The sequence below is a fragment of the Micrasema longulum genome, unplaced genomic scaffold (genome assembly GCF_059751315.1).
Source record: "Micrasema longulum isolate JH-2025_06_02 unplaced genomic scaffold, ASM5975131v1 h1tg000693l, whole genome shotgun sequence".
Lineage (NCBI taxonomy): Eukaryota > Metazoa > Arthropoda > Insecta > Trichoptera > Brachycentridae > Micrasema > Micrasema longulum.
The window spans coordinates 1-14905 of record NW_028277889.1 but is presented as its reverse complement, the minus strand read 5'-3'; positions in this window follow the sequence as shown (position 1 = coordinate 14905).

Sequence of the window (14905 nt, the reverse complement as noted above, 5' to 3'; positions counted from 1 at the left end):
CATTTTTTTTTTAATTTCGAAATGAAAGGGGTCTAATAAGTTGCCTTTTGGATTTTCCGGAATGCAAAAAATATCAAAAAAAAAATTCTATGCTACGTTTGGCCCTCAACCAAAGCTTGAAGTTTTCGAAAAAGTCAATTTTTTGCGCTGAACCGGCTGTCATTTCCTATTTTAGTAAGAAAATCTGTCCAATTAAGTCACTTTATCTCTCCCTGGTTAGAAGTCGTTTAGAATATATTTCTCCAGTCTGGTCGCCCCATTATCGTGTACATTCTGATTCACTCGAGCGCGTCCAGAAGAATTTCTAAAATATATTAATTTTAAACTACATATTCCAGCTGCTTTACTTCAGCAAATCTTTTAAAACTTTCTGATAGAAGAATCCTAACTGACCAATATTATTTATTTATTTTATAAACATATACGACAAATCTGCCTTTTACAAACATTAATAATATTAACATAATTAGCTTAATTTTTTATTTTTTTAAACATGAATTTCCTTATACCCAAGATTTATATAAAAAAAAATTAAACCAAAAATTATACAAGATTTATATTTAAAAATTAACTCAATGTTTGAGTATGTCCAAATGCTTGCAGACTGGCTGGATTTCCTCCCTCGGGAGTTATTCATGAATCTCACCCACGTGATAAAGGTTTCAGCTCTTTTACTTCACAAAAGTCAACAGATGGAAGAGTTGAGGAAAGGTAGATGTTCAAACATGGGCAGAATGGTGAATGTTACACAGTGTGTAAAATGGCCACTTAAACCAGCCAATGACAGGTCATAAGCCCTATAAATGCCTAGACGTCCATATTCCCTTCTTAAAAATGTTTTTCCTCTCTGTTGAAATAAATTTAAGTATGAACAACTCCCTAGGGAGGAAATCCAGCCAGTCTGCAAGCATTCGGACATACTCAAAAATTGATAAATATTTCATATCAAACATGTCGGGAATGGAACCCAAGACCTCTTGCATGGTAGGCAAACGTGCTGATCACTACACCGCGAGGCCAATACACGTAAAAATACGTTAATCTTAATGTACACAGTTTGTTGATTTTTTATCCCTGCAATCTTGACAGACAGTGATTGACAGTTCCAACATCGGATTTACTTGACCAAAGTTTCTGTAACAGTTTTAAAATGTAAAAAAAAAACGATTTGTCAAATTGTTTTACATACAGTTGCAAAAATCTGATCCCAATATTTTAATTATATAAATACAGTAATATCAATTCAGATAATTATTAGAATTTATTTATTTTAGAATTTATCGCCTGGAAAATCCAATCATATACGACTACTCACTGAACAATGAAATATTATCATCTGTGTCTAGTATCCGAAATTTGGGTATTATACTTGACACTAAACTTTCTTTTACAATTCATATTGAACATGTTTTTTTTTTAATCGGAAAAAACTGAAGTGAAGTCAGCTTCAATTATTTATAGTTGAAGTCAAGAGTGATAATATTTTAAATCTAATGCTAAAAACATAAAAAAACCACAAGCTCATGCTCGCAGCGCGGGCGAAAGAACCGCCTCTGACGAAAGTCAGATGGCTACTAACTGGCGTCTGGGAGAAGTACTAGACACTTTGCTGTTCGTGCGTGGGACGCGTGAAATTGTTTCTATACTTGACACTAAACTTTCTTTTACCAATTCATATTGAACATGTTTTTTTTTTAATCGGAAAAAAATGTAGTGAAGTCAGCTTCAATTATTTATAGTTGAAGTCAAGAGTGATAATATTTTTAATCTAATTGCTAAAAACATAAAAAAACCACAAGCTCATGCTCGCAGCGCGGGCGAAAGAACCGCCTCTGGCGAAAATCAGATAGCTACTAACTGGCGTCTGGGAGAAGTACTAGACACTTTGCTGTTCGTGCGTGGGACGCGTGAAATTGTTTCTCACTAAGCATTATGTAGTTTATGAAAAAATATTTTTACCTATACTAAAATGTATAACAGAGGAATACTGAAATTCTTGACACATAAATTTAGGGCCAACTACCTTAATATATGGTAATTTCATGTAATTATATGTATAAACTTAATATTTATGTGTAAACTATTATTATTTGTATATATATATATATATATATATACATGTGTGTGTAAGTGTGTATGCATGTCCATTAGTGTATGAAGTTTTTAGACATCAAAGTGAAAAGGTGTCTACATAGTTGCATTTTGGATCACATTGAACGTAAAAATATTCCTTACTACTTTTGGCCCTCAACTGAGGTTTGAAGTTAATCACTGTCTGAACATTTTGTTAATTATCTATATTAATAAAATTATTCTTTCGTTAATAAAAATATAACTTAATCACATTACAAATTCGAACACGCTTTAAAACAACCGAAATACAAAAAGTTTACACTCCGCGGAACTGATTCCGTTGAGCGCCCGGCTAATATTGACGAAAATAATGGCTCATAAAAACAATGCTACCCATTTGTATCAAAACAAAGAGCAACTCACGCCCTAAGATGCTAATTTAATAAGGTTTAATGCACATTTCAATACTTCAAGGTCTGGTTGAAGGCCAAAAGTAGGATCAAATATTTTTTGCATTCCAAGTAATTCAAAAGGCAACTTTTTGGATCCCTTTCATTTCAAAACTCGGAAAAAAAATATTTTCCCATCCGTGCAATGGTGTTTATGAATGTATTGAAAGTGTCCAGACTCAACACGGATTTTCTAGCGAGTCGAGGCAGGTTCAAAGGCATGGGTAGTTTCTGATTGTGTCACTATAAATTGTGTCTGTAATCAACAAATGTATGCATGATGTTTTGAATGAATAAGGGTATTAGAAGCAAACTCTGAAATCTCCATCAAAACGGAAAATTATTATTTAAATTTATTTCAACAGAGAGGGAAAAAAATTCTCAATTTTTTATTTTTTAAATTAAAAAAAAAATTGATGTTTTTTTTTCCTTCTCTGTTGAAATAAATTTAAATATGAACAACTCCCTAGGGAGGAAATCCAGCCAGTCTGCAAGCATTTGGACATAATCAAACATTGTTGGAAAATTATTAGTTTATTGATGCCAAAATAAACTATACATAAAAACGTACCCTCTCCTAAATAATAGCGTAATTCGAAACCGTCTCTAAATTTTCCACAAACAGATTCTAATTATACTACTAGACACTACAAACTTAGCATTCTCTATTGAGTTTGTGAAGCATAATTACAAATCTCACAATTATTTTTTCAACGTTTTTCGCAAATATCTTAGTAACTTTTTTAATGGAGATTTCTAAGTTTGCTTTTGATACCGCTAAATAAACAAATAAAGACTACCTTAAGATGTTATAAATAAAAAGGAAAAAATATATAATTTTCATAGAAATAAGCACATGATATTAAAGATTGACAATTGGGAATTCATGTTACAGAATTTATCAGTAATTTAATTTAATAAGGGGTTGTACGAAAAACGTAATAGAAACCATTCGAGTGAGTAAAGACGATTAGATATTTTAAAATAGGTTACTCCTGAAAGTCGATTCTTGGTAACAAAAGTCTACGATGTATGCAAGAGAAGCGATTTGCTGATGAATGTCGATAAATCGTATGTGATGGTTTTTGAAAGAAATGAAAGTATGACTAAATGTGAAATCACTGTGATAAAAGGGGTTATACTAAAACAGGAAGACATTTGTGTATCTGGGAAGTATGTTTACTGGGGAAGGGAATGACTGAAAGATATTGAAATGGGGCGAACGACGGGAACAGAGTGAACGGTTCACCTTACACTTTAATCACCGGCCGAATACGCATAGAATTTACCCGGTGCCCGGCCCATTTTTGTGAAATTTCATGCTTTGTGAAGGGTTTCTTAAAAGTGTCATAATTATGAAAATACTGGGTTTTTTTAATTTTTTTTATTTAAATCTTAAAGTAGGGCACACATATCATACATATTGTTATGTGTGTTCTAATAATAACATTACAAATATATTTAATTTATAAATTGTTTATCACATATGTCTTGACCATTTTTTTAAATTTTGATATGTTTTTTTCTTCATAAATATTTTTTTCCATTTCGTAATACTTTTTAATTGCTTTGAAAAAAATTGAATTTTGTGACTTTGCCTTTTTCCTAAATGGAAGTCTAATTTTGTTCTTTTCTCTAGTATTTTGATCGTGTTCATGCTGGTTCCGATCATTTTTTTTCCAAAATTCTGTTTTTTTATTAGAGTTTATAATTTTATGAACAAATATCATTGTATTGTAAAATATTCTTTGTTTATATGTTAATAATTTCATTTCGTTTACCATCGACTTTACCCTCGTGTATCTGTTTTTTTTCAAAATGATTCTAAAGGCTTTATTTTGTAATACAGTTAGTTTATCTATGTTTTCTTTGTTTGATAAAAATAAAATGCTACTACAGTAGTTAACGTGTGGTTCAATAATTGCTTTGTAAATAGTTTTGCAGGAGTCCTTATCAATAAATCTTCTGATCCTTCCCAAAATTGCTATTTTTTTGCAATCTTATTTATTACCATCTTAGCGTTTTGGTGAAATGTAAGTTTTGAATCCAACATTACACCTAAATATTTAATTTCAGTGACTTCATTAAGTTTTTCATTTTCTATTACAATTGATGGTGTAATTTCTATTCTTTTGTTTCCTATATTCATATATTTAGTAATTGGGTTTAATACATCGAAACTTCTCATTTTAAACAATTCAATAAGTAATTTTTGTATGATAGTTTACAACATTGGCCTTCATGAAGAGCCACATTGCAATGTTCGCACAATTGGTTACGTTTTTTATGATTATTTTAGTTTAAATTGCTTATTATGTACGTCTTTATTTTATTGTTACATTAACTTTGTTAACTCTTGTGTGGCTGTCAAGTCGACATAGGACACAAGCCTTGATATATCTCTCTTATTTTTTTGAGTGATGAATTCGTATTTTTTCTAATCTTCAAATGGACATTTTCACACCCGACTTGGAAAGTAAAATTTGTATAACTATGCTAAATGTTTATTCAAAAAATATTTATCCTTGCTACGCGAAGAATGAATGTCCGCTAATTTAGCAACACATCTATACATATACCTTATACAAGAGAGAGCACAAAGATATAAGTCATAGCAGGAAAGACAGAGACGCTGTTCTGCGGCGGGTGTCGTCTAAAACAGACTTAGCCTTCAGTTGGTTAATGACAATGATAGGGGGCGCACGCGCGTAACATGAGCGGCGTTTTTGTGATTTTTAATTTATTTGCTATAACGGGGCTAAATTATATGTTTATTCGCATAAGTTATGGAAAACGAATTATTAAACAGTATGTTTCCATGTTTTTCATTTTTTTCATGTCTGAACTTCTGAATATTCCGTCTTTTACTAGTGGTAACACGATGTTACATCACCGCGCGCAAAGGGATTATTTACCACAGTCTTTTAAGAGTTAAATAACTAATTTACAGCATGTTTAACTTATTGTAAAATGTTTTCCTCGGCACGGAACCCCCCAGTGACGGAACATTATTCTGTATAAAAAAGAATACAAACATTGTAAAAGTATAAATAATTTAATATTCGAGGTCTCACTCCTTTTATTGCGCTTTGTATCCCGGTCCCGCGTTTTCACGTGGTTTACCAGCAGCGAAAAAGTACAAATAAAAGCCACTAAATTTCACCAAAATGCACTTTTTTAGACAGCTGGTAAACCACGTGAAAACACGGGACCGGGACACAACGCGAGGTTATATAATCACGTGTTTACACGGGATACAAAGTGTTAAATCAACCTTAGGAGAAATTTTAATTTATTCGTATGTAAAGTGTCACCATGGTTGTTTACTGTCTACATGGACAACTGGATGGAAGAGATAGAATGTTTGGGTATTTTATTTTATTTTTATTTTATTAACATAAACTATTTGGTCTTCATTCTACAGGACTCATATTGACCATATCGAGTCTGTCCAACACCGTTTTTTAAGAAAAGTGGCATGGTTGCTCGGATTACAAAGGGGTAATTATTCTTATTTTGAAATAGAGCAATCTCTTAATCTGTCTTCATTGGAGAGACGTAGAACTGAGATGGACCTTATATGCATTTTCAAAATACTTAATGCTTTAAGTGATGCCCCATCTCTGTTGCGATCAATTTCTTTTCATGTTCCCAACCGTGTAACCAGAAGTCAAAATCTGCTATTTATAAAATCTTCTAAGAGCAACTTTGGTTTTTATGCCCCAATGTCCAGAATGTGTAGATTAGTCAATTCGTCACACGACTTGGAATTTTTCGGGATAGATCTTCCGGCTTTTCGTAGATCTTTTCACGACTAAACAGTGTGGGATGAAGTTGGATTGGCACGGTTTGGCTCAAGGTTTTTGGTCTTTCGTTTTTTTTAATATATTGTATACAATTATTGTTTTGCCCTTGTTTGTCTTTGCTAAATAGTTTAATGTTCTTTTTGTTCAGTTTCTTGCATTTATGTTTCTTCATGTAACTGTTGTAATTGGCTTAGGCCGTATATATATCATAAATAAATAAACGGCAAATCTGCTTTTTACAAACATTTATAATATTAACATAATTGGCTTAATATTTTATTTTTATTTTTTAAAAAGCATGAACTTCCTTATACCTAAGATTTATAAAAATAAAATTAAACCAAAAGTTATACAATATTTATATTTAAAAAAATTAACCTCAAAATTATACAGCATATTCCGCAGAAAGTTTAAATAATAAAACATTCCACAGTAAAACAACAAGAAAATCATAAGTACTGTTTCACACAAAGTGAGCAAAAAATGTATATATATATATTATGAAATGCATGAATAAATAAATATAATTACCATTCACCATCTTTAAAAAAGTTTAAAAGGTTTGTTCTATGGGAACAATACCCTACACTAAATATATCGGATACGTGGGAATAACTATTGCCGAGTTCATGAAGTCTGTTTAATACGGCATTACAAGTATACACTGTCCGCGAATTGTTGCTACAAAACGGTGGCACCTGCCTAGTCATTCTTCCAGGCACCCTGAAGTTGATGAGAGATAATAGTTCAGGGTAATCCCATATTGAATTTACAATTTTGAATAAATTTAAAAGGTCTATAATTTTTCTTCTATCGTTAAGTTTTTTTTTTAAAATCGTCATTAAAAAATTCATGACGAATTTCTTTTTACTCTTTGCTGAGAATTTTGGTGACAGTTTTAGTAAGGAGTCCATATTGTAGAGTTATACTCTAACTGGCTTCTCACTAAAGAAGTATACATCAACAATTGGGTATTGGAGCGAAAATGGATAATTTTTCAGTAAGCTTCTTGTCGTATGCTGATGATGCAGTTCTGTTGCAAGCAGCAAGGATGATTTGCAACAAATAGTCTCTAGAACGTATGATGTATGCCTGGAAAGCGAACTGGCGATAATCGAAAGTAAGTCACAAGTGATAGTATTTGAAAGGGGAAGTGAGGTGAGGTGACTGACTGCATAATAAATGTAAACAACAAATGTCTCGAACAAATAGAAGAATTTGTGTATCTGGTAAGCATGTTTTCAAGAGATGGAAGACTAGAAAAAGATGTAGAAAGGAGAGTGGATGCGGGCAACAAAATGAACGGATCACTAAGCACAGAATTTGCAAATAAAAATATGTCAATCGAAGCTAAACTGGCAGTGCACAACGGAGTTTTAGTCCCGACACTTATGTATGGAAGTGAAACATGGAACTGGCAGAGGAAGGATAAAAAATACACTTTCACAGTAGTAGCCGCTTGATTGTGGAATAATCTACCCACTTATGTTAGAGACGGCCCCTTCTTTATTTACATTTAAGTCAAGATTGAAATGTCACTATCTTAATCTTTAAGTTGTTCCTTTATCCTTCTTCTTTCCTTCCCATCCCCTCTCCTCTCTTCATAGAAAAGTATTATTTTTTTGTATATTTTTATTTTGTTAATCTTTGTTTTTAATATTTGTATAAAATTGTAAGATGTTCATGTATTTGTAATTTTCTCAAACTGAACGGTTTGGGTAGGTAGGAAGAAATTGCCTTATATATTGTATATGTATATAAAGTGTTAAATAAATAAATAAAGCCGAGTGAACGCGGTTGAAATGCGATCTCTTAGACGCATGTGTGGGAAATCAATTAATGACAGGGTTACGAATAATGAAATCAGGCGAGAGTGTAAATCTGAGTCAAGTATAATTAATAAGATCAAGAAAAGGTATCTGAGATGGTTTGGTCACGTAGAACGAATGGACGGCGAAAGAGTGGTAAAACAAGTATATATGGCGAAAATGAACGGTAACGTAAGACGAGGATGACCGAGAAAGACGTGGCATGATTAGATAAACCAAAATCTTAAGTCTGGTCATGTTAAAAGCAGACAGAACAAAGGGGCATGTATGACGATATGTATGAATGTGGAAGAAGCTATGAATTTATGCCAGGATTGACGTGTGTGGCGGTCCATTCTCTCTGCCTACCCCTACGTGATGGTAATAGTAGTAGTAATAATTGAGGCCGCGTTTTCTCTTTTCGAGCCAACACATTGCAATGTTTATTTTATTTATTAGAACGAATTTTTCCACCAAGCGACTTATTTCAGTGACAAATTTTAATTTCTTGGAGTCAATTTTTCGAAAAGTGCCTTATGGATTTCTCGGGTAAAATGGTGTCTTTCTTTCTAGTAAAATTGTTTTACCTTTACAAGTTAACCGGAGTTATGTCTACGGCTGTTTCATTGAGAATATGTGAGTATCAAATTTTAATACTTAACGTAGCCAAAGAAAAGATGCTGGTTGTAGAAATTGAGTTTATCATAATAAAACACGTCCTATCGCTAGGGAGCACTGAATCCGAATGCCGTCCGAAGATTTTCTAATCAAACAAACACAAATTATAAATTATTATGAAAATAAAACTTTGTTATTAGTGTTACACAATTTTTATTTTTTATTTTACTTTTTGTGCATAATGTTATTTGTACATTGGCGGGCTTATTGGCAAATAGCAATTTCTTCAAACCCACCAAAAAAATAATAGTTTTATTTTTATAATTCAAGTTACAGAACATATCCAATAGAAAATAAAGATTAAAACGCTAAAAGGTGGGGGGATCGGTAGTGTATCGTCGTAATCGGTCGGGGGGATTATATCTTCAACTATGACGTCATACCGAAACTTTATCACTTTGGTGCGTAGATATGTGTAGTGTAACGTACGCTTCCTCTTGTTTCATATCGATGTATCTACCCAAAACTTGAAAGTGGGGGGCGGTAGTTCTTCTTCGTAATCGCTCGAGAGAATTTATCTTCAACTATACCGTCATGGTGAAATTATTTATTACCTTTTTGTACATAATGTTATGTGTACATTGGCGGGCGTATTGCCAAATGGCAATTTCTTCCAACCAACCAATAAAATAATAGTTCTATTTTTATAATTCAAGCTACAGAACATATTCAATAGAAAATAAAGATTAAAATGCTAAAGATATATAAACATGTAAATAAACGTATTTGTTTATAAATTACCTCAAATCAAAACTATTACTCAATGAGAAAAAGAAAAAAAAGAGGAAAGAGGAAAGGAGGAGAGATTAAGGAAGAGAAAGGAGATGTTTCTTCAGACGTGATTTAAACGGAGATAATGTAGTAACATCTTTGCTGGTGGATGGGAGATGATTCCACAGTCTTTTTATTATTTTACAAGAACACTTCTACAGTTTTGGGAGAGCACTCCTCCCATCGACGGGTGATATTAAACTAACATAGTAAACACAGAATATTGTTCACAATGTCATGGAATTAAAACAAAAAATAAACAAATTAATCAGTGAAACTTAAAGCAGGGGGGGTACCCTTCCACTTATCAAAACCACTCTCCCAAACCCATCGATGAGAGGAGTGCTCTCTCGAAACTGTAGTAGTGTTTTTGTAAAAGAACAAAAATTTTGTAGCACTAATAACAAAGTTTTATTTTCATAATAATTTATAATAAAGTGTTACGAAGTAAATGCCAATTCAATTAATAATATTATGTCGGCCAGTATGGTAAAATAGACAGTTATGTCCTCCCGTCAACGGGAAGAGTGCTCTCCTGAAGTTTCAGGAGAGCACTCTACAGTTGTAGTAGTGTTTTTGTAAAAGAACAAAGATTTTATAACACTAATAACACAGTTTTATTTTCATAATAATTTATAAGGAAGTGTTACGAAGTGAATGCCAATTCAATTGATAATATTATGTCGGCCAGTATTGTAAAATAGGCAGTTATGTCCTCCCGTCGACGGGAGGAGTGTTCTTCTGAAACTGTAGTAGTGTTCTTGTAAAAGAACAAAGATTTTATAACACTAATAACACAGTTTTATTTTCATAATAATTTATAAGGAAGTGTTACGAAGTGAATGCCAATTCAATTGATAATATTATGTCGGCCAGTATTGTAAAATAGGCAGTTATGTCCTCCCGTCGACGGGAGGAGTGTTCTTCTGAAACTGTAGTAGTGTTCTTGTAAAAGAACAAAGATTTTATAACACTAATAACACAGTTTTATTTTCATAATAATTCATAAGGAAGTGTTACGAAGTGAATGCTAATCCAATTAATAATATTTTGTCGGCCAGTACGGCAAAACATGCAATTATGTCCTCCCGTCGACGGGAGGAGTGCTCTCCCGAAACTGTAGTATTGTTCAATAAGTTCAGTAATTGTGTAACACAATTAACAAAACAAATTACTAAGTTTGTGCGTGAAAGTGGTACTGTTAAAGGTTACCAGATTACACAAACTTTACAGTAAAATCAACGCCATATAAAATGTTACATGTGATTCAGACACGAACTACAGAAGATCTGTCTTTAAAATCTATTTTTGGGAAACGAAAAATAAAATGAATGACGGACCACGTGTCCGCACTGTCCGAGAGAATTTACCTTCGGCTTCTTGCCGGTCGCCGCGTTCCACGTGGCTCCGCTCACTCTTACGTCACATTACTGATACCGTAGCGACATCTATTGAGTAGCGATTATCACTGCTTCACTACGTTTAGAATCGGCAATATTTATACCATTAAAACTACGGGTGGATTTTTATAAGCTGGCGCGTGCGCTATACTTACACATACGCATTGTGTAGTATCCGTGAATAAGCCCATGGTATGACATCGCACGGCATACTCATTACGAAAATAATCTCTGTCTCTCTCGCGCTCAGACGCGCTTATGAGCGTGACATAGACAACTATTGCTTTATTATTTGCTAATGATATGGTGATACAATATTCACGGGATGCTTCTGCGTTCGTCTGAACTTCGCTGCGATTCTTATAGTTAAAATATAATAATATGTACGAGTAATTATGGATTAAAAACACTGGTTTATAAATATGTAGGTATTTTCATTTAATCAAATCATGAATAGGTCGATTATGCAGTGATGGCGCTTTCGCAAAACTTACACAAAAACATTTTTAATGTACAGAATACTGATTTTTTAAATCTTAATGTTATTTTAAATGTTTTTAAAATTTAAAATGTCTCATTAACGAGTATTTATTTTTAAAAAAGCATGTTATTTATTTAATATTTTGTGTTCATCATAATAATAATTAAAATAATGTAATTAAAATGCACAGTACAAATTATATCGGAGAAAATATGTCTACACACTTATTGACAAACAATAAATCTTGTTATTTATATACTCGAAAAAATCTACCCCATTTTTTTTTTTTTTTTTTTAAATTTAAATAGTCCATTGTGCTTGGAAGGATTATAATGAGTAAAATGCAACATTTTAAAAATTTATATTGAAAATATAAAATAATGAAACAAAGTGTTTAAGTAAATTAATATTACATTTTCTGAACCCTGTATTTTTTTTCATATACACAACCCTCTAATCCAACACCGAATTTTAAAAAAAGATAGCACATTTGGTTAAAATTTAATACAACATTTTTTTTAATCAACATCCTGTAGATTTTAAATGCGTAAGTGTGAGCTTTCCACCATAAACCACCAGTAGTTGATTCCATTACCATCATCCCTGATTAAACGATATGATTCACCAATCTTTTGAATCCATCAAATAAATTTTTAAAATGTTTTTTTTCTCTTTAGTTCACATATCGGAGGAATTGCAACCAGAGGCTTCTCAATGGTTTCTGGACTCTATAGCAGAACTCGCTTCTAGAAGTCCGGAATGGCTGGAATTGGAAGGAGAAACGGTACTTCTAGATAGGCAGAATGAAGAAATAAGTCTACAAAAATGTGAGTATTTTCAGCAACAGCAACAAGTATTTTTTAAGCTACAACCATTGTGAAGGCAGTGGCGAATGGTGATTTTATTTACAGGTAAGCTGTAAAAAAATATTATATATTTGTACCTACATAGGAGGTACATAATATAACGTAAGTAATATATACTATAAATTGATATTTCTCTGTGGTTCTGTGTGATACGACAACTCTCATCCATGAAATCAACTCATACTATGTAACTTCGTGATATATTATATTATATAGATATTTTATCCATTACTTTATTCGGTATTCAATTGAAATGTCAACTGGCCGCATTGTTCTAGTAAATAATAGTGCTAAAAACGGCCGCGTGGAGCGCTTTATGTCCTGCAATATGATGCATGAAAGTAATTATGGTCTTATGTCAAAAGTACCATCTCAAATAAAAATAGTCCTTAAGAAACAATGTTTAAAATACTGTTTTCCAAATCAAGAATCTTCAAATAATTTGGGTAATCTGCAAGTTTAATCTAGAAGAAAAAACCCGCACTGGGGTTAATACATTCAAAATATAGTATACTTATTTGTATAAAAAAATAAGCTGGAATAATCGGCTAGTTTCTTGGCTCACCGCAGGCGCTAGGCGGGCTTTATTAATATTTATATTTATTTTAGGATACAAATATAAACAGTGGAAATAATTTAAATTTAATGTTAATTATTTATTTGTTTTTCTGTAAATAAAGTTACAATAAAACATTATTATGGTTAGTCAAATATAATGGTAAGCTGCGCATAATCGCTTTTATACACGGTTCGCCCCTGAGTGAAGGTGTACAGTGGGATTTACGTGCTAGTTTAATTGGTGTCCTGACGAAGAGACGGGAAAGTCTCGAAACCGGAAGACGTAGAAAAGTCGATAAGTGGTTACAAACAAGTATTTAACTATGTAAATATTCAACATTGTAAACCGCGTTGTGGTTCCGTGGCTAATGTTGCGGACTCACGGATCCGAGGTCCGTGGTTCGAATCCCACTCTTCTACAACTAGATTCCCATTACCCAAAAATAAGTTAAATACAACTTGCAGAAAATGGCCGCCAAAATTGAAATATTTGAGTAAATTTTGAGAACTCACATGTTTTTTTCCGTTAAAAAAAATGTCTCAGTCACTCAGTTTGTTCGTTCTTGGGTTCAGAAATAGGAGAGTCTCGGGGGAGCCCCTGTAGTGAAATCTTTTGTCAAAATTAAATGGCTCGTGTAACTTACCGCAGTTTCGTTGCAAGGTAGCGTGAAATTAAATGAGAGATTTACCAACATTGTTCTGAGATTTAATAAATAATATGATGAATACAAGATATCCAAAGATGAGATAAAATTAAGTACAACACTAAATGAATTGACCATGACTTGAATTTACATGAGGTGGGTATTTGTAAGTTTTAGAAAAAGAGAGCAAAAGCCAACTGAACCGAAGTCAACCGGGCACACGCAGATTCTGGCAAGCTCCGATTGTGCCGACGTCGGGCAGTTCCGGTGTGTCTTGCGCGGTGTTGTTAGTAGTAAAAATGCGGCGAGAGTGCGTTCCAATACATAATACTTTTTGATTTATTTTAATATGTAAATACTATATATAAATCTATGCAATGTCTTTCAGCAGTCTCCTGCAATAATTATGACAGAGGGGGCAAATATCTCTGGATATAAACATAATCAATATTTTGCGATGTCGTTTCCTATCAAAGTATTGTTGCCTTTCTAATCATTAGTGTTGTAATTGTCAAGTGTAGTAATACCAATATAAATTAGCTGTGAATATTTTAAGACTGTTTTCTTTAACCTAGATGTTTTTCAGTCTGCGCCCAGCTCTCGCGAGGAGTCTCCGTGGCCCTGGACACGACCTGGTCTCCGTGGGACGAGGCCCGCAGCCTGCTGGAGACCGCCGGGGTTCCCGTCGTCAGAACCGAGCTGGGAGAAGGCGCGCACATCCTGGAGCCTCTCCTGCAGTTCCTCGCATTCAAGAACGCGACAGACGCAGTCCTCATATTTGAGAAAGAAAATGGTAGGCATAATATACCATTCATCATCAAACCGCTATCCGCACATGGTGCATAGAGCACTGAATTGCTACACCAAATACAGTTTATCATGTGTTACATTAAGGGAAGGTTTTAGGCCTTTGACACTGTCGACCATGATGTCTTATTAAACAAGCTGTATGACTATGTTAAAATTAATGGCGAGCTACCTCCAAAAATAGGAATCAATATGTCTCCTATGGTCTATTTGCGTCAGAGTGTCTCCATACTTTCTCGAGTGTCCCACAAGGCTCTAACGTGGGTCCATTGTTGTTTTCAATTTTCATTGATGTTTTTTTTTTTTTAAACATAAATTTCCTTATACCCAAGATTTATAAAAAAAATAAAACCTAAAAATTATACAAGATTTATGTTTAAAAAATAAACCTAAAAATTATACATCATATTCAGCAGAAAGTTTAAAAAATAAAACATTCTACAGCAATACAACAAGAAAACCATAAGTACTTTTTCATACAGCTGGGCAAAGTGAACAAAAAACTGTGTATATTATGAAATGCATGAATAAATAAATATAATTACCATTCACCATCATTAAAAA